Raw genomic sequence first — 20,856 nt, forward strand, 5'->3', positions numbered from 1 at the left:
GGGAGAGTTAGGCCTCGTCCTGGTTGCTATGATTAAGTCACTGGGTGATCTTGGGCAAGCCCCTTTTGCACTCTGATCCAGTTGCCCCATCTGTTCAATGGAGGATTAGACCAGTTGGTCCCCAAGAGTGCTTTGGGAGTTTCTCTGTCCTCCCTGAGGACAGCAGAGATAGGAGGGGTGCCAGAAGTTTGAATATCTTGGCACCCAAGAAGTTACTGTCTGGATGCCTGCCCTGGGCTGCCTTCCCCCACCTTTCTCGTGAACCAGAGGGTGGAAATTTCCCTCTTGCTTATACACCAAGTAGGAAGAACTTGGCCCTAACTTGGCCCCTGCAGATTCCCCTCTACTTCGGAAACTCCTGGAGCCCACCTGGGAGAAGCAGCCAGAGTGGACATTCCTCGGGGACCCTGGAGCCTCGGCCCTCAGCCTTGCCAGCCAGCATTTGTTCACCCCTTGCACTGTGCCTCAGGATGAGGCTTGATTCAGGTGACTGTCTACCCTCATAATCCAGCCGGCAACCATCCAACACTGCCCCTCAGGTGCCCCATGTGGGGTTAGGTTTCAGACTCCAGGCAGGACTGCTGCAAGGAGTGACTGGTTTGTCCACCCCGCCCCCCCCCCCCACCAAGCTAGATGCAGAGCCAGGCTCATGGAGGGGGCCGGGACCTGGAGGGTTAAGCCTTCCCTGCCTCCAGCCTCCTGCCTGCCCCCTGCAGTGCTGGCCCAGCTGCTTGGAATCCCTGGGGTCCTGTAGGGCCCTCCCGCCAGCCAGATGGGCAACAGCGTCAGGAGAGGAGGAGGAGAAGTGGAAACAGGCCTCAGGGTACCCCCAGTTGGGGAGGGGGAGGGAGGAGGAAGGATGGGGGGAGAACAGAGGATGGCCATGAGGTAGGGGATGGCCAGTGGCTGAGAGTGGAGAAGGCAGGACCCCTCTTGGAGAGCCAGGCAGAGGGCTGGGGATGCCTCGGGGCTTTGGGGCTGCGGGGAGATGGGGCACAGGCTGGCGTGCTCAGCTGCCCTCAGCCTCAGAGCCGGCTCTTGGCGTGAAACCCTCCTCAGTGCTGGCTCCTCAGCTCCTCTTTCTTTTTTCTTAATAAGGTCGAATCAGAGTGAGTCAGAGGAGCCAAGTTTCCTGTTAGGCTCTGTTTGAATAAACCCTGCTCTGGACAGAGCTTGGGCCTCTGCATAGGTTCCCGGGGCCAGGGCCATGGCCCTGTCAGCCAGCTCTGCTGAGACTAGATGGGGTCCCGAGGAGGACCCTGCCAGGGACCTGGCCTGGCCCTCAGCCATTCCCTGGGGAAGCCTGTTCCACTCGCAGAGCTTCAGTCTTCATCTGTGTCTTGGGGGTGAGAATACATTTCTTGTGGTAAATTGGGGCAGATGAAATGGGAAGGTTATGAAAAGTGGCCAGGCACGTGGCCACTGTCTTTCCTCCTCCCTCACCTGTGGGAGGTGGCAGGGCTCCTCTCCCACAGGTGTTCCCCCCTCCCATTTTCTCTGTCCCTTTCCTGTTTGGATCTGTCTCCAGCATCCTTCCTAGTCCAGGGGGAACCTTGTGCGGGATTGGGGGGGGGTTGCTGAGCGCCACCCCCTTCTTTCCTCCTCTTCACTCCCTCCTTCAACCTCCTTTGCCCTTCCTGTCTGCACCTCTGCAGCTCTGTGAGCCCAGGGGAGCTTGCCCATCTCCCCCTGTCCAGACACAGGGCCAGGCCTCGCCTCAGTAGCTGGAGGTGTCCTGGCATCCTCCGGCTGAAACCTTCAGAGTGGCGTTCTGAAGAGACCTGGCCAGGCCGCCGAGGGTGCAGAGCCTGGCGCAAGTGAGGCCCTTGAGTCACCAGGCTGGGCTGGGCCTGAGCTGTCTGGACATGAGGGGGTGGCGTGGGGACTCCTCTCGAGGCCTTGTCCTTACAGGCTGGGATTCACACCCACGTTTGTAAGATCTAGCCATATGGTTGAGGCTTGTTGCCAGTCCCTGCCCTGGCACTAGGAACCGGGCTCCAGGGACCTCAGAGGGCCAGCGATATAGGGCTGAAAGCTTGTCGATAGCGCATGACTTCACTAAGACCTACTGTGTGCTGGGATCTGGGCTGGGCTGCTCTGTTGCTGGGGCTCTCATGGAGCAGTCAGTGTCCGGTGACCCTGTGATGGAACTCCAGGTTCTGGAAATCCACGCAGGAGTGAGGAAGTATCAGGCCTGACCAGCAGAGGATTTGGGGAGCAGAGGAGGGACTGAGTGTGGTTTGCCTCACTGCTTTGCAGAGGGAAGGACCAGGAGGCCTGTTGGGGGTCTGAATGTTTCTGTGATTGGGGGTGTGGGTAGGGATGAGGCAGGCTCCCTGTGCTCCTGTCCTGGATCTCCCCCTCCTCCCATAATCACTGGCTGCTGAGCTCAGGCCCTGGCACCTGGGTGGGCAGCTCAGGAAAGGGCATTGACGGGATTTGTGTTGAATTGGGATTGAAAGCCCAGCCAGCCTTGAACTATGCACCCCGGCCCTGCTTCTGGAAAGGGGGCTGAAGGAGGTGCTGAATGAGGAGGCCTGGTGAGCTGGCACAGAACTTGCTGACTCTGCAGGGAGAGGGCCACCGAGTGACCACTGCCAGCTGAGGCCCGCGCTGTCCCCTCCCAGGCAGCCACATCTGGCGCAATGGTTGGGGAGGCAGGGGCGCTTTGGTCCCCAGAGCCAAGCCAAGGGAGGGGCCCATGGAGGGGACTGCGGCCCTTTGGTTTGGAGTGTCTCTCTTCAGGGAAGGAACTCTGGAGAAGTCCGGAAGTGGGGGAGTGAGGTCAGGACCTTTTCAAGGGACAGATGGGGGAGGGGGGAAGGGGAGGGAAGGAACCCACCCTTTTCTAGGACCCAGAGGAATTCAGTGGCTCTGGCTGCCTCCCACTCTGCTTTCCCTCCCAGCTCTGCAACCCCCCACAGGGTTCCCTGGGGAATTGGAAATACTGGAGCTGAAATAACAGTCTGGGCACCAAGGCAAGTCTCCATGGCTCCACAGAAGCAGGAAGCCCCCTCGGGCCCCCTGGGCCACCAGCCTGGCCAGCTTCTCCCTTTCCTAACTTTCTGCCCAGATCAAGAGGCAGTCATGGCTGGGGCCTGCTAAATGGAAACCTTCCCCTTTCCCACCCCCCACCCCTCCAACCCGGGGCCCAGAACTGGTAGAGGCCCAGCGGATCCTCAGTACAGGATGCAAGAGAGGGAATCTTGTCCCAGGGCCTGCCTCAGTGGAGGGATTGTGCCAAAGCTGTTGGCCGGGGCCTGCTGTGTGGAGAGCCCCTTAGGTCCGGGTTGGGGGGCAGATAGACCTCAGCCAGCATGCAGTGGGGAGAAGGAGGGAACAGAGTCCCCTGCCCAAAGGAGAAAGCTGGCAAGAGCCAGAGGGGTGCCAGTCCCTTGGGCTACAGCCCTGTAATCCCTGAGGAGGGAAACTGAGGAAGGAACCCAATGATACCAACTAATAGCATCCTGGCAAAGCTAAGGGACCCCTGTCTCCTCTCCTCTCTCTCTTGTTTTCCTTCTTCTGTATCTTCAACTTTCATTTGGGTCTCACTAGGTTTCTCTAGCTTTTGTTTCTTTTTCTCAACACCCGCCCCCCCATCTCGTCATTCATTCATTCATCTCCAGGTGCCTCCATTTCTGTGGCTTGCGGGCTCTTCCGTCTGTCTGTTCTTCCACTGGCTTACCCACTCACTCCGTCTCTGCTGCCAGTGTTTCTCCCAGCTATTCCTTCATCTGTCTGCACGTTCAGTCAGCATGTCCCCCGCGTGCCTGCTGAGCGCCAGGCCCCTGGGCTGGCGGCGGCGGGGGGNTGGGTGGGGGGGTGACAGAAGGTGCACCTGGCCATCCGGAAGAGAGTTGAGAGAGTCGCAGTCTGGTGAGGGCAACGCGATAGGCAAGACCAGAGTGCCGAGCCCTGAGTGGAGGCGGGGACGTTGTGCCAACTCTCTGTGACCTATGAGAGAATTTGTCTGTCCATCTGTCCGACCGTGATCCCCGTCTGTGTGTGACTCTATCCTTGCGTGTGTCGCCTTTGTGGGGTGGCTTGCTTTCTGCTTTCTGTGGAGCACGTGCAGTTTGCTCATTTCCCTCTGGTGGGGGAGGCAGGGGTGCTGAAGGGCCAGTGTTCTGGGCCAGGGGGCCGTGGGGCCGAGGAGGGCGCAGGACCCTGGGGACAGCGCTGACAGTGGTGCCTGCTCCCGGGCTGCCTGGGGCTCCGGTGCTTGGGCTTCTACTCCTCTACTCAAACGGTGTTGTTTTGCAGACAGTTCTGGCTAAGATGATATGATGGTCATGGGTATGGATTAAGCTCCTACTGTATGCCACAGGACTGGACAAAATAAGGTTCTTCACTGATGGTATTTCCTATAGTTTCGTGTGTGTGTGTGACCCCCCTCCCCCAGCCCCCCCCCCCAGGAGGCCTCCAGGAGTTCAGTTTTGCCCACCTGGGTCCTGGAAGTGGGGGTCACAGGGTATGAAAGAGGAGTGCAGACAAGATACCAGCAATCTCTCCCTTATTCTATAGCTTTTTATTTCAGCTTACAAAAGAAACACATCAATTACAGGAAATTTAAAATGTAGACTAATAAAAAAATAACTCTGTAACGTAGAGAAAACTACTCTCTTGGGATTCCCCCCCCCCACTTTTTTAATAAATTGAGATCATACTGCATATGTTGTCTTATAACCTGCTTTGTTTATGTAAGAATATTTGGTGACTATTTACCCACGTCAGGGGTTATAACTGTCAAGACCTGCTTCCCTTTTCAGTATTCACATGGATCCCTGAGCTCCTGCTTGCCCAGAAGAAGAGGTGAGCAAGCCTTCATTCCCTCTATATGCCCTCTGGGTAGGACCTTGTTGGGGGGGGGCTGGCTCCAGCCTCCACCCCTCCCGTTAAGCCCTCACCCCCTTCAGGCTGAACCTGGACCCCGAGGCTATAGTCAGACCTCCAGGTTCACTCGGTCAGGATGAGCTCAGCTCTAGGTGGGGACATCCTGACCCACTAGTGAAGATGCCAGGTGGAGTGGTAGGGGTTGCCTTAATTTCTGTCTGCCCAGGAGGCCAGCCACTTCCTTCCTTCGCTCCCCATGGAGCAGGTGGTGGCTACCAGCCTTATGCCTACATAACCAAGAGGGACTCTGGGGACCCCAGAAGACCTGCCCCACAGACGTTTTTGTGTTCTCCAGGAAGAGAAGCATCTGGCAACTTAATTAAAAGTAACGTTAACATTTTTTACTCTAATATATACATGAGACAAGTATGCCAAGTGTACAGTTGGATGAATGATCATGGAACGAGCACTGAGATCGAGAACTGGAACATCCCAGCAGCCAGCCACTGCTAGCAGGAAGCAGGAAGCTCCTGGAAGTTCTGCCTATGTCAGCACTTGGCTGCATCTAAAACTATTTTCCTTCAACATGATTTTTAATGACTGAATTATGTGGATAAATCATAATGTAATTAATAACCTCCCTTTGTTGGTTTCATTTTACTTTCTTAGCTCTTCGAAGTGATGCTATAATAAGCACCCTGCACATGAATCTTCGTGTCTGCTCGGCTGTGTAATAGCCTGAGTGCCTGGGTTTGCTTCCAGCCCTCATTTGTGAGCTGCGTGACTCCCTCTGCCTTTTTTCTTTCCGTAAAATGGGAAGAATGGTAAGGATTTAAATGGGGTGACATATCGGGTGTGTTTCGTGCGCAGTCCCGTGCTTACAAACACTCGATAAGCAGCCTTAGATTAATTTATTAGAAGTTGGATTTCTGGAGAAAGGGTTTGAATGTTTCTAAGGTTTTGACCCAGGTTACTCAGCTGTTCCAGAAAGGCGGTCTCCATTGACCTGCCCAGAATGCCCTGGCTCTTATCACCACTGTGTACTATCTTCTTGAAAGAACATTAAACATTGGGTAGGGTTAAAAACCTGTCTTTTTTTTTAAGCTGCATTTCTTTGATTACCTGTGCCAGTGAGCCTTTTCTCTTGTGTTTGTTGACCTTCCGTATGGTTTCCCCGTCTCTACCTCTGTACACAAGTCTCCTCTAGGATGGTAGCCAGAATGGCCCTTTTAAGACAGAAGTAAAAATTTCTCTTTTCTTCTTAAAACCCAGCAATGTTTCCCCATTTCACCGGGAATAAAAGCCAAAGCCCTCTTAGTGGCATCTGGGGTCCTCCAATTGGACCCTCGCTCTCCCTGCTCCAGCCACACAGGCCCCCTCCTTCCCTCCAGCACCCTGCCCCGCCCCACCCCCCACAGCGCGCTGAACTTGTTCAAGCCTTTGCTCAACTGTCACCTTATCAATGAGACCCCAGTGCCTCACTTGTGATCTCCTTACTTACTCTTCTTTTTCTTTTACCGCTAGTACTTCTAAAATGCAGTTTACTTTTTTTCTTTGTTTGCTGCCTGTCTGTCCCCCTAGAAGGTGTAAGGTCCACAAGGGTAGGCACCTTTGTCTGGGTCACTGAGGTATCCCAAGTACCTAGAACTGTGTCTGGCACGTCAGAGGCACTTGGTAAATATTTATTGACTAAACGAATAAATGGTGAATTTCCCGGTCATATTCTTCGACTATTTTCTTTTCTTTTTTTTTTTTTTAAAGATTTTATTTATTTATTCGACAGAGATAGAGACAGCCAGCGAGAGAGGGAACACAAGCAGGGGGAGTGGGAGAGGAAGAAGCAGGCTCATAGCAGAGGAGCCTGATGTGGGGCTCGATCCCATAACGCCGGGATCATGCCCTGAGCCGAAGGCAGACGCTTAACCGCTGTGCCACCCAGGCGCCCCTCTTCGACTATTTTCTATCCTAACATTCATCTGTTTAGTCTGGATTTATAAGATGTGGTATATTTAGCGCCTTTCCATGTATAACTCTTTGAAACATCTTGTGCAATGAATTTTTGAGGTTTGTCGTCTGCATTAGTTTTTTTAATACTTTACTGATGGGCCAAAGTGGTTCATTTTTAAGCTGTCAAATTATTCATTTCCCCATATGATCTCAGACTTTGTTGTGTGGCCTTTTGCCTTCACCAAGAATATATACATTTTCAATTAAAATTTCTTTCATGATTTCACTTTTTAAACAAAGATTATTTATTTTAGAGAGAGAGAGAGAGAGAGTCTGTGTGTGTGCACGTGTGTGCCCTGGGGGGGAGGGGCAGAAGGAGAGAGAGAGAATCTCAGTTAGGCTCCCCACTCAGTTCAGCACTGAGCCCCTCTCAGTGGAGCTTGATCTCAGCCCTGAGATCATGACCTGAGCTGAAACCAAGAGTTGGCTGCTTAACGGACTGAGCCCCCCTAGGTGACCCCATTATTTCACTTTTTAACTCTTCAACCTATTTAGTCTTCATGTGTGGTGAGAAGTAAGAACATAACTTTAAAACAAATTAAGCAACTATCCCAGTATGGTTCATAAATGAATCAATCATTTTCTAGTCCTCTAAAAGGCCATTAATCATATACTGAATATATGTTATGTGTTTGGGCTTTCTGTTCTGTTCCATTGGCCTGTCAGATGATTCTTACACTGAGATTGCCCCTTTTAATAATCATGACGGTTCCCTTTATTATTTTTATTTATTTTTATTTTTTTTTAAAAAATATTTTATTTATTTATTCGACAGAGATAGAGATAGTCAGCGAGAGAGGGAACACAAGCAGGGGGAGTGGGAGAGGAAGAAGCAGGCTCATAGCGGAGGAGCCTGATGTGGGGCTCGATCCCATAACGCCGGGATCACGCCCTGAGCCGAAGGCAGATGCTTAACCGCTGTGCCACCCAGGCGCCCCCCTTTATTATTTTTAAATTATGTTTTGCTGTTGTCATTTATATGAACTCGAGATTTTTTTTTTTTTTTGCCAAGGTGAACAAAATCAAAACAATACTTGTGGGAATTGGATTTGGATTAAATTTATAGATTAATTTAGTGACAACTTTACACCATTGAGTGTTTCCATCCAGGAACATGGTGTATCTTTCTATATTGAAGGTCTCTTTTATTGTTATTCTTTGGTGAACTTTTGTTCTATAGACGAGTGTGTTTTGTGCTTCTTTTCATGAAATGCAGAAAATGTGTCTGTGGTAGGCAGCTTCTGAAATGGCTCCCAGTGATCCCTGGAAGTCCTCACTTGTATGATTCCCTCCGCTTGTCAGTGGGCTGGACCTAGTGACTGGCTTCTAATGAGTAGAATGTGGCAAAAAGAGATTATGTTGTAAGAAACTGACTTTTGTCTTGTTAGAACTCTCTTTCGCCCTCTCACTTGCCTGCTCTGATGAAACCAGCTGCCATGTTGTAAGCCACCTTCTGGGAAGCCCACGTGGCAAGGAACTGAGGGTGGCTTCCGGCCAACAAGTATCAAGGAACTGAGGCCCTCAGCCCCAACAACCCATGAGGAATGGAATCCTGCCACCAACCACATGGGTGGTCTTCCCCAGGTGAACCTTCAGATGAGACCACAGCCTTGGCTAAGAACTTGATTATAGCCTTGTGGGAGACCCTGTGACAGAGAACTCAGCTAAGCCACACCCAGATTCCTGACCCACAGAAACTGAGATGGTAAATGTCTTAAACCACTAAGCTTTGGGGTCATCTGTTACGCGGCAGTGGATAACTAATATAGCATCTTTTGTTTTATTTTGTTTTGTTGTGTACATCATGTTTTCTAATAGGTTAGTAGGAAGTAGAAAAGACATTAACTTTTCTGTAGTTATTTTATAACTGGCCATTTTCCTAGAATCTTCTATTCTGATAATTTTGTATTTTCCTAGTTTTTCTAAGAAGACCATTGTATTTACAAGTACATTATGATTTATTCTCTTTTTTTTTCTGTCTAACTGCATTAACTAGGATCTTTAGAACAATTTTGAATAACAAAATAGTAGAAATCTTTGCCCTGTCTCCATATTTCACGAGAATGCTTCCTGACTTCTTTTGGTGCTGCCTGTGGGTTTGAGAGTTAGTATTTTTTATCATGTGAAATAAATATACTTCAATTTCCAGTTCACTAGAGCTTTTTAAAAGAAAATCTGNATTCTCTTTTTTTTTCTGTCTAACTGCATTAACTAGGATCTTTAGAACAATTTTGAATAACAAAATAGTAGAAATCTTTGCCCTGTCTCCATATTTCACGAGAATGCTTCCTGACTTCTTTTGGTGCTGCCTGTGGGTTTGAGAGTTAGTATTTTTTATCATGTGAAATAAATATACTTCAATTTCCAGTTCACTAGAGCTTTTTAAAAGAAAATCTGAAACGGATGTTGACATTTACCAAACACCTATTCGGCATGTAAGATGCTCTTTTTCTTCTCTGACCTATTGCTGTGGTTAATCAGCGTACTGCATTTTTGATATGGCATCATCCATGCATTCCAGGAATGTTTGCTCATGTGTATTCTTTTAATATATTGTTGGACTTACTTTAGACTTAATCTGATTAAACTTTTATTAGGTCTTTACATCTATATAAATGAGACAAGTGTATGACTCATTCGTGCATTCTGTCTTTCNAATATATTGTTGGACTTACTTTAGACTTAATCTGACTAAACTTTTATTAGGTCTTTACATCTATATAAATGAGACAAGTGTATGACTCATTCGTGCATTCTGTCTTTCTTTGGTGCCAGTTGTTGGGTTTTAATACCAGGGTTATTCTGGCTCTACAAAAAGTATTGAGAAGTATGTGAGTCAGGGTCCTGGCATGAAACATTCTCCCAAAATGGTTTAAATAAAGAGACTTAAATGGACTACCTATAGCAGTGTGAATAAGGGGAAGGGAACAGACAGGGGTGGTGAGGCACCCGGAGACTATCAGTGATCGGGAGCCATTGCCATCCCCAGGACCACAGGGACAGAGGAGGAATTCATATGACTGGAGCATGGAGAGAGCTGGAAGCTTAGAGAACAAGAACTGAGGCTGGGGACATTAATGCCCAGAGAGAGGGCACTAAAGTAGGGAGGGAGAGGAAGGATGTACCAAATACTTCTCTCTTCCCACCCTCCAGTCTCCTGCCCATGCCTCCTGTCATCAGAACCCAGCCAGAAGCTGGCGGGGACCAGGGAGCCTCTGGGATGAATGCAGTTTGTGGGGGTCAGCCTCCTGGGGTAAGGGACAAGGCAGGGAAGGATGTGGTTTCTCTCTCATGATTGGACCCTGATGGATTTGTACAGAGCCATATTGTCTAATAGCTTTTATTTTTATTTTTTTAAAAAGATTTTTATTTATTTATTTGACAGAGAGACAGCCAGTGAGAGAGGGAACACAAGCTGGGGGGGGGGCGGTGGGGTGGGAGAGGAAGAANTGGGACAAGGCAGGGAAGGATGTGGTTTCTCTCTCATGATTGGACCCTGATGGATTTGTACAGAGCCATATTGTCTAATAGCTTTTATTTTTATTTTTTTAAAAAGATTTTTATTTATTTATTTGACAGAGAGACAGCCAGTGAGAGAGGGAACACAAGCTGGGGGGGGGCGGTGGGGTGGGAGAGGAAGAAGCAGGCTCCCAGTGGAGGAGCCCAATGTGGGGCTCTATCCCAGAACTCCGGGATCATGCCCTGAGTCAAAGGCAGACGCTTTAAGACTGAGCCACCCAGGTGCCGCATAACAGCTTTTAAATATTCACTTCCAGGTCTTTTACACAGATTTTTTTTGGTTTTATTTTGTTTCACTATGATTTTGCTTATTTTGGGTTCTCTCCTGCTTGCTAAGAGTGCATGGCTGAGTATTTTTTCCCCATGGAAGGTAAAGCTGTACATGGTATGTGTTCTAAGTTCTGGCATGTAGGAAAATCTTTCTCTCTTGTCTTCATGCAAGAATGCACCCGGCAGATTGTTGCAATTTTAGGTCACAACTGTGACCTCTCAAAATGCTGGCCGCATGGAAAAGGGTTTCATTGTCAAATAAATTTAGAAAACTGTGCTTACTAATCTTGCTAAGTTAACAATAGACACAAACATTTTAAAAGCCCTAAGAAAGCCTCAGTCTGGGATTTTGTCTTTTTTTCTTCTTCTTCATTTGGCATTTCTCAAGTTTGTTTTACGGCAGAAGCTCTTTTCTCCAACAGAAGCACTTCCTAACATTTGATGAAATCTCTCTGCCAGTTATAGAGTTTCAGAAATATTGTAGATGCTCCCTGCATTTTTCCCTCTCCATGGGTGCTTATAGGATTATTTTTTTTACCCGTAAAATGGACAAAATCCTGCGTGGTATTTCCAAGGATGCCTTTGTTTTTACTAATTTGACTTAGATAAGAAGGAACCTTTTAACTTCATAGGCTCAGGCTTTTCATCAGCCTTCTTTCTGCTTTGATTCTTGCTTTTGTATGGTTTCTTCTTTGTGCCTCAATGTCTGTTATGTTGTCTTCTATTGTTTTTATCCCTTTGAGCATTCTTGGAGAACTCCTATCTTCCATATTTGCAGATTCAATTTTCTGTGGTTTTGGTTCTGTTCTTTACCATCAAAATTCAAGTTCAAATTTTGCTGCTGCTTTTTTGGGGTTTTTTTATAGATTTTTTGGGGTATGGTTTGCTTTTGATTTCCACCTGCTTCTCAGCCAGCAGCCTTCTTGTTTCATTCTTTCCATGTTGTTTCCCACTCTCCTTTCTTAGAGTTCACATTTTAATTAAATGAATTGAGTACAAAGCAACTGTGGCCTGAAAGTTACTTATGTTTCTGTGATAAGCCTTTTTCAACAGAATTATTTTTCTCTGTCTTTTGAGGGACACGATCTTTTCCTTTCATGATACAGAATCTTTCTAAAGACTGTGTTTGCAAGCATGTGTTTGCATGTGGGTGTGCGCTTGTGGGTGTGTGTTTGCTTTTACTCCTCCTTCAAAAAATGAGTATTTTGTAAAATCTTATTATTTTCTCCAAAACAAGAGGCAAAGAAGGAGATTCTCTTTAGCTCACCATCCACCTGGATGTTTTTCCAATTGTCCCACCATATTTTAGGCTGAAGGACTGGTTAATGCAAACTCATGTCACTGGGTGGCTGTGAATACAAATTGTCTGTGATGTATGTCACCCCCATTCATTGCCTGAGTCAACCTGTGGGTCTCACTGGCTCCAGGGTGTGTGTGCATGTGTGTGTGTGTGTGTGTGTGTGTGTGTGTGTGTGTGTGTGTGTTGTGTGCACATACACACTGTTTTCTCCACTCAGTTCAAGGCTTCCAAGGGACATTAAGAGCTCAGGGATCTAGTTGAGGGCAAGGGGTGGATGTTGGCAGGGGGCAGGCTCCGTGGGGAACTTTGCCTGTGCTCCAGGGCAAGCTGTATGTCATGCCCTTCCTCTAGGTAACCGACGAAGCCATGACAAGACTTGTGCCCACCCTGTTGGGACAGGAGAGATGAGGCATCAGGGAGACACTGACCCACGGAGGAGCTTCCACCAGTTATCTACTTGGCCTAGCAACTATGGACACCCCAAGACCTCCCAGTGAGCTCCTCCCAAGTGCTGTTGATGCCCAGCACTGCTACATCTTCCAAATGACACCCTGTCTGCAAGCCCCATGCTTCCCACCTGCCCTCCAAATTCAGGGGCAGCCAGCAAATGCTGTCAGCATCTCATCTACTCGCTCCTTATGAGGGAAGCTTTTGTTTTCTCAGAAAGTGGAATTGTGATCCAGTCCTTGGGGGTCTCCCTTCAATCTGGATCTTGGCCCTTTTCCACAGATCGCCAGCATTCCTGGCACGGGGATTCACTTGCCCTGGCTTCCAGGCCAGCACAGGCTTTCCCTTCTTTATATTCATCTGATCAATTCAGCTGGGATCTGGGCAGGAGGAGAGCCCTGCACCAGTGTGACAGGATGTTGCGTGGGACTTTTCCTTCTGTTCTGGAATGCAGCTAAGACCCAAAACTGAGTACAAATAACATGAGGGACCCTGTGTCCCCACGCTCAGAGAGTTGCCAGCGAGCAGCGGAGCTGTATCGTCTCCCTGCGGCAGGAATCACGAGGGGGCTGCACTGGCTCCTCTCTCATCACCCAGCACGGCCTCCCACAGGGAGGGCAAGGGGCAGGGGTGGGGGAGAGTAGTCTGCCATGTGCGGAGTGCTGTGTTCATGATGGGGCCTCTCTCTCCCTTCTTCGGGGGAGGGCTGCTCTTTCTCCCTGAAGCCACAGGGAATTTCCAGTAAGGCAGACCAGCATGTCATAGCCCAGGTGGGTGTCTGCGGACTCTGTGATACACTTCCGAAGCGTCTGAGTTGGGAAAGGGGAATGGGAGACAGACAGCAGGTGGAGAGAGCCGTGTGTGCGGGCCAAGCTCAGGCCCACACACACGCTGGTGCCCAGCCCAGGCAGACCTTGTGCAGGGCTTCCAAGGACGCCTTTGTGGACAGGTCCTCCGGAGGGAGCCAGCTTTTGAACAGAGGGTGAGACGGAGGAGCACAGAAGCAGTGAGGATCCACCCACGGGAGGACAGTCTTGTGAGATTTGCTTTCACCTCCCTCTCCTGCACCCCCCACATGTCCCAGGGATCCCCGGAAGAGAGAGCGGGAGGATGGGTGTAGCAGGATTCCCCTTGCTCTGGACCGTGCCTCTGGGGGTCAGTGCTCTCTGGCTGAGTAGAGGTGGGGATGCCGGCCGGGGGTGAGCAGGAACCCCTCTCGGTTCTGGTTACGGAAACCAGATTGTTCCAATAGATGAGGGCGGGGAATTGTGTGCTGCAGCCATCACTGAGAGCCCTGCGGCCCAGCAGGAGAAGGGATTTCAGCGGAGCTGAGGGCGGCAGGAGGGTGGCAGTTAGAAAGCAAATTTATACCTCAGCAGATCGAGACTCAAGGAAATGTGTTACACTTGAATAAAATCTTTCTTAAAAGCAAAAGGGACATCTTCAAAAGATGAATGGATTAAGAAGTTGTGGCCCATATATACAATGGAATATTACTCAGCCATCAGAAAGAATGATTACCCAACATTTGCATCCACATGGACAGGACTGGAGGAGATCATGCTAAGTGAAATAAGTCAAGCAGAGAAAGACAATTATCATACAGTTTCACTCATTTATGGAACATAAGAAGTAGGAAGATCGGTAGGAGAAGAAAGGGAAGAATGAAGGGGGGTAAACGAAGGGGGAATGAACCACAAGAGGCTATGGACTCTGGGAAACAAACTGAGGGCTTCAGTGGGGAGGGGGGTGGGGGAATGGGATAGGCTGGTGATGGGTAGTAAGGAGGGCACGTGTTGCACAGTGCACTGGGTGTTATACGCAAATAATGAACCATGGAACTTTACATCAAAAACTAGGGATGTACTGTATGGTGACTAACATAACATAATAAAAACTTAAAAAATAAATAAAAGCAAAAGGGGAAAAGCCCAGCTTTCCCCTTTTAGGGTAGGGAAGGTACAGAAGTGTGGGATGGGAGGAGCGTCTGTGAGTGAGGAGGGAGAGAGGCAGCCACGAGCAGGGGCACCAAGGGGCCAGAGGAGCACGTCCTTGCCCTTTTGCTTCCAAGTGACAGAAGTCTCGTTCACACCAGCTTCTGCCGTAAGTGGGATTTATTGGAAGGATCCTGGAATCCCACAGAATTTAAGTAAGAGTCCAAGAGTTGAGTGGGAGGAGGGGCTGGGCCACAGGCGTGCATGAGCGACATCAGGAACCGGGGGTCTGTGAGCCCCAGGGCCTCTGCACGCCCGCACATGTCACTTGTCCTGCAGGTCAGCCTCACTGTCCCCTCTCACCAACTGGTCTTCTCACAGGGCAGAAAACGTGATACTGACGGCTTCCAAGGATCGTGACTTGGAGGTTCCCCTGCAAGACAGACTGCCTCTTGGTGGCCCCAGAGGAGGCCTGGACCGTCAGCCTGGCCCAGCGAGGGCCGCTCCGCAGACAAGCAGTGAAGGGCCGTCCCAGGGGAGAGAGCACTGGTGTCCATCAGGTGCTCGCTCCTGGTGTTTCTGGCAGGAACCTGACGGTCTGTCACTGGCCTCCTGCAAAGATGTGGCTCCCATTGCAGAGGTTCTGACGACACCATGCCCTCAGCCCTCGGGGGCCCACGGCAAGGGACATGACCATAGTGACAAGAGCTCACATTAATTGCGTGCCACTATGTGCCAGGCCCTGGGCCGCGCTCTGTATGAAATTTCACTTCCTCCTCACAGAAACTGTGTTGTCTCCACCCATTTCGGGGATGAGGTTGCGGCAGCCTGGAGAGGGTAGGAGCCAAGGTGACAGGGCCAGTGGGGGGCCGTCCTGGCACCCTGCCTGTATCTATCTGGCTCCCAAGCCCACCTACATCACCATCAAACTCTCCTGCCTCCAAGACTGAGCGTCTGCGCCGGCATTTCCAGAGCAGGAAGAACAGTCTTTCCAGCCCGGGCTGCAGTTCTGTCGCATGGGCTTAAAGCCTGGGACACTCGCTGGGGCCTGGCTGTGTCCTGAGCTCTCAGGCTGGTTTTGAGCATCTGAGATGTTTCTACGGTACGCCCCTGCTGCGGTCAGGGTAGTGGCTGCACAGCCCGACCCTCTGTCCTGGCAGCTTTCAGGGCAGAAGGGACCCAGCTTCTGGTTTTCCCTCCTCCTACACTCCATGGAGGGCAGTCCTTGTCCCTGTCCCCACCCGGCGGTTTGCGGCACTGGCTCTAGCTGGGTCCCATGTGGCCTGCGGGCCCCGTGATCCTCAGCAGAGGGCGCCAGAGCCTCTCCACACACTCAGACCTGGTCCCGGAGTGGAGAGCGGAGAGGCAGGCAGGCGGGATGGGTCACTATGCTCCCTGCCCATTCCTCCTGCCTCAGTGGGCCTGCGGTCTGTGCACCTGCAGCCTGAGCTGACAGACAGATGTGCGCATGCCCTCGTGTGTGTGTGTGGGGGGGGGGCAGTCAGTAGAGGGGGTTCTTCCAGGAACCACATCTGACAGCCCCTGCAGTGTCCGAGAAGGCCAGAGTCAGGGCATAGGGGCAGATACTCTGTCCCTAAGAAGCCACTGATTTTACAGATCCCAGGAAGACCCATTTTCTGGGCAGACATTTCAGTTCTAGTTTCTGTCCTACTGTGGGACCAGCAAAGAATGACTTTGCATGAAGGGAGGCTACCAGCCAGCCCACTTCCCTGCCTACCCCCCAGTCCCTCAAGGTGGGCAGCTCCAACGCCACCAGTTCCCAGGACTCAGCTTCCTGAGTTGCTATAAATAACAACAGAACAACAGAACAGCTCCATATGTAGAAATAACACCAACTTTCCGGGACTCTCTTAGGCTAGCAGAGAGGCCATAGGCTGGAGCCCAGGAGCCAGCCTGGCCCATACCATCCGTGTTACTGGTGACCTAGAGCCAGCCACTTCCCTTGGCAGGCCTGGGTTACCCTGACCGACACGCAGGGTTCTCTGAGGTTGCCTGTCGTTCGGGCCAGCGCCCTTCCCTCCAGACCATACTGCCTTGAGGGGAGGCACGAGGACCCAGCACGCCCACCTAGACCCCGGTGCTGCCATTCGACCTCCCCCCAAGGCCTTTGCTCTGCCCCTTGAGGGAGGTTCACACCTGGGCCCTGAGCAAATGCCCGGCTCCAGCATACCTGGGAGCCATAGATTGGGCGGTGGGGGAGGGGCGCGAAGGAACTCACCTGAAAGAAAAAAAAGAACTGGTTTGTAGCAGCTGTCAATCTCCAGAGTGTAGATACGCCCCCCCCCCACCCCGGACCAATTTCAAGCTACCAGCATGATGCCCCTGCTTGCAGAACTGGGAAAAGGTGTGCAAATACTGTGCAAGTGCAAGCTGACTTGGTCACAGCACCGGCGAAGGGGGAGGGGGTGAATCTGGGGAACCTGCCCTCGAGGATGTGCCCAATCCCGTGGGGGAGAGCCCACAGGCAGAGCTGTAGATCGACAGGTCCCTCCTCTGGCTGGTTTAAAAGGCCGGAATTAAAAACTCAAGGGAGCATTATGAAGGAATTTCTTTCAGAAATAATCAAATCACTTCGCAATTTAATTGCCTAAATATTTTTTACCTAATTTAAAATCGCTCGTCATGTGAGTAATTGGGCACTGCATTATTGAATTATGGAGGAAGGCGGTGCCTAAACTGAAGAAGCCATCAAACGTTTGCATCTCCAGGTCACGTAGTTGATTGACACCCCGAGGAGGTGTCCATGCGGTGGCAGTGGCGGGGCTCCCCCAACCTGGCCGCCCTCCCCGCCTCCCCTCTACTGCACTTAGCACTGCTCTCTCTCCCTCCTGAGTTCCCCTTCTTGTCCCTTGATTCTTCTCTTGCTGCCCTGGGCTTTCCCGGTTCTGTCCTCTCTCTTCATCAAGCTGTCCTATCTCTCTGCTCTGCCTCAGTCTCTCTCTCCCTCGTCTCACTCTCTTCTCTCCCCCTCTGTGTACGGCATTGGCTTTGTCTGTTCGCTTCCTCTCTCCACGTCTTTCTCTTCTCTCCTGGGCTCTTCCTTGCTGTCCCTGTTTTTCTTAAGTGTCTGTTTTTCTTGGTGTCTCTCTTTTCTACACCGACACACACACACACACACGTGCGCGCGTGCAAACACACAGGCACATATGCCGACAGGCGGGCAGGTACAGACACACACATGTGGACACAGACACACATGTAGATACACACAGATTCAGAGAGACACACAGACACGCATGTAGGCACATCACAGAAACACAGACGTAGTCCTCCCGCAGACACACACACACACAGAGACACACACTCATACACACACGCAGACAGACACACATAGACCCCCCTCCCCCTGCTGACAGACACACAGACATGCACAAACACTCCCCCCCCCCCCCCCCCCCGCCAGGCCCTTGTCTTCCACTCCTCCCTGCTCAGCTTGTCCCTCACCAGGCTGCACTCTGGTCCCCAGCCCCTGTCCTCAAGCATCCCGGCACCATGCTGTGCCTTGACCCCCCTCCTGCTGATTCGGCCCTGACCCTGGAGGGAAGCCCAGAGCAGGGGCCCTTGCTGGGAGCCCACAGACATACCCAGGCGTTCGTCGCACCTGGGAGCCACGGGCTGTGGGGCGCGGGAAGGGGCACGGGCCACGAAGGCTCTCTGAAGAACACGGAATCCTTGATTTGCAGCCTTTGCCGACTTCATGGTGTAAATACTGTCCCCGTGGCTGATTGCAAGCTACCCACCCAATGTCACTGACGCAGAACTGAGAAGAGATGTCTTTGGTGCTCCCAAGCCAGTGCCGGCTGACTTCAGCCCACCACCCGGCAAAGGCAAGGGCAAGGGGCTTCCTTGCTGCCCGCAGGAGCCGGGGCTCGGCTGACAAGGCTGACCACAGGGCAGCCACTGCGGTCTCCCTGAGGGTAAAGCAGAGGTGCTGGAGGGGGCAGGGGAAGGGGCAGGCCAGGCGGAGGGCAGGAGCCTGAGCGGATTGGAACTGCGCTGCTCTGGGCGGTGCAGGCCACTGTGAGCAGGTCTGTGTGGCCGGAGTCCAGGGAAGGTGAGACGGGGTGCAGGAGGGGCAGACGCAGCCAGGGTCACCGAGGGTCTTGAAGACTGAATGGAGGAGCCCTTCTGGTGGCCAGAGACGGGGGGACATGATGCGGCCTCAGCCCGGCTTCCCAGCAGACAGGTTCGTTGGTAAGGATTTGGGTGAAGTCCTTTTTTTGGGAGATGATCCCGGGAAGCAGGTGAGGGGGTGGGGCAGGGAGACCAGGCAGAGAGGAAAACCATGAAGGGTGTGTTACTGCTTCTGCTGTGGGGTGGGGGGGGGGGTTGCGGGCACCCTCTGGCTTCTGGAGCAGCCTTAGAACCGTCCAATCAAGGGGCGAGGAGGCACCAGTCCTCGTCCCTTGTTGGTCGAGGGTTGCTCCTGGGGTGTTAGGGCCCCTGGCCGTCCCGTCTGACCCATGTGGGGGCCAAGTTCAGTCCAGGGCCAGAGAATGCCCTTATGAAGAGAGACCAGGAAGCCTAGGGCATGGGCCCCAGGGTGGGAAGAAGCTGAGAAGCCTGTTCTGGTCAGTGCCTTTTGAGTGACGCCTTTGGATGAGGTGGCCCAGAGGCTGCTGGTGACTCTGGGAGGGCAGTCTTCATATGATAAAGGGGCAGAAGCCAGAGAGGATGGACTCATGGGGAGAAGGAGAGACAATGCGGAGATGACAGACTATTCTGGAAAGTATGGACAATGGGAGCACTGCTGGCAGGTCTCTGGGGCTGGGGAGAAGGTGAGCTGGGACCAGGTCGGCAAGTTGCTCGGAGGCAGGGAGAGCTAGCAGGTGAACCGACAGGGGCAGCCAGCTGCCAGCCCCAGACTGATGCACTCGTAGGTGGGCCCTCACCGATTCACATGGAACCACCAGGGCATGGAGCTGACACCTTGTACTTCCATTTTTCTCCTCGGGAGCCACGGATTGGCTTGGCATGACCCAGTTCTGCAGGCATTTCTTTGATTGAGTGGAAGCAGACAAGGCCTCTGCTCTTCAGGGGAACAGCTCCCATGCCAGGCACCAACGGGGGGTGAGGAAATGAGAAAGACCTATCTTCGTAGTCTGGGGACATTGCAGATGTACCACGACAGACGAATGCAGCAGGTTGGGGGTGTGCACCGGTGGGGGCGCCAGTGAGAGGGGGGGAGGCCCAAGAGGAGGCGACCGCTCTGCCGGGGCTGGGGCAGCTGAGCCTCGAAAGACGACGGATGTGCACAGCTAGAGAGGCTTTCCTGGACTCCGAAGCCTTCCCAGCCTGCTTAAGCCTTCTGGTGGCTGGTTATCACACACCCCCGAGATGAGTGATCCAAGGGCGGTTCTTCCATAGCCAGACCCTTGCCACCATCCTCTGACGGAATCAGACTGCCCTTGTTGGGGACACGGGAGAGGCCAAACAGGGTGGTCGGAAGGAGGTGAGCAATGTCACCGTGGGCCTCCAGCTTAAGGGGAGAAGCCTGCTTGCATAGGTTCGGTTCCTTGGCGTCAAAGGCTGAATAGCCCCCCCCCCATCCTAATCCCCAGAACCTGTGAATGTTACCTTATGTGGCAAAAGGGACTTTGCAGACGTGATTAAGTTAGGGATCTTGAGATGGGGAGATTCTCCTGGACTAGTTAGGTGAGTCCCAATATCATCCCAAGGGTTTTTTGAAAAGGGAGGCAAGGAGGTCAAGGAGGACATGGGAGACATGACCCTGGAAGCAGAGGTGGGCCAAGGATGCTGGTGGCCTCTGGAAGCTAGAAAAGGCAAGGAAACAAATCTTCCTCAGAGCCTCTGCACAGAACCAGCCCTGCCGACACCTTGACTTGAGCCCGGCTGAGGCTGATTTTCGCCTCCTGGTCTCTAGAACTGTCAGAGAATAAATATGTGTACTTGTGTGTAGGTTTCAAGCCACAGAAGTTTACGGTAACTTGTTCCAGCACCGGAGGAAGCAGACTCGGCCATTAGATGTGCGTGCTCTTGGGGCGTGCCCTTGGAGGGTGAAGCGAACAGAGAGGGGCAGAGGGGGCAGCTGAAGGGTGGGGAGTCCCAGATATCCCCACGCGCAACTGTCTCAACCTCAGATGGAAGCATGAGCCATTGGCACGTGACTCACACTCACAGAGTGGGACTGCCGGGGGCAGGATGTGTGGCCTTGGAGGAGAGCAATTCTTGCGGAGGGACAGTGAGCCCTCGCAGGCCACACTCGCCGGGTCCTGAAGGAGGTATGGGCTCAGTATCCCCATAGCCGTGGAAGGTGCCCCCTCTGAGCCTTCTTCCTCCGGTCTGCAGGCCTGGTACTTGGCCTTTCTACCATACTAGACTTCTTCATCTACCAAGGAGCTCCGCAGAATGTCCACACCTCTCCCTGAGCCGGGAATTGGGGTTTTATTCCCAGTTTCTACAACTACCACTGAGAGCCTTCCAGTCACTGCTGTCTTTAATCCTGGGAAGAGCCCTCGCTATCATTCCCATTTTACAAATGAGCGAATGGATACTCAGAAGGGC

General features: G+C 51.9%; 1 long non-coding RNA gene across 1 annotated transcript in view; it reads left to right on the top strand.

The window, feature by feature from the left end:
• LOC105239229 overlaps positions 1 to 13,880 on the top strand; it is a 28,117-nt gene extending 14,237 nt beyond the window's left edge. Inside the window, exons 9-11 of the long non-coding RNA XR_004625492.1 lie at positions 336 to 5,657; positions 8,229 to 8,545; positions 12,281 to 13,880. This is a non-coding gene — a long non-coding RNA (uncharacterized LOC105239229). The remainder of the gene's footprint in view (positions 1 to 335; positions 5,658 to 8,228; positions 8,546 to 12,280) is intronic.
• Positions 13,881 to 20,856: the final 6,976 nt, after the last annotated feature.

Source organism: Ailuropoda melanoleuca, chromosome 5 (assembly GCF_002007445.2).
Source record: "Ailuropoda melanoleuca isolate Jingjing chromosome 5, ASM200744v2, whole genome shotgun sequence".
Taxonomy (NCBI): Eukaryota; Metazoa; Chordata; class Mammalia; order Carnivora; family Ursidae; genus Ailuropoda; species Ailuropoda melanoleuca.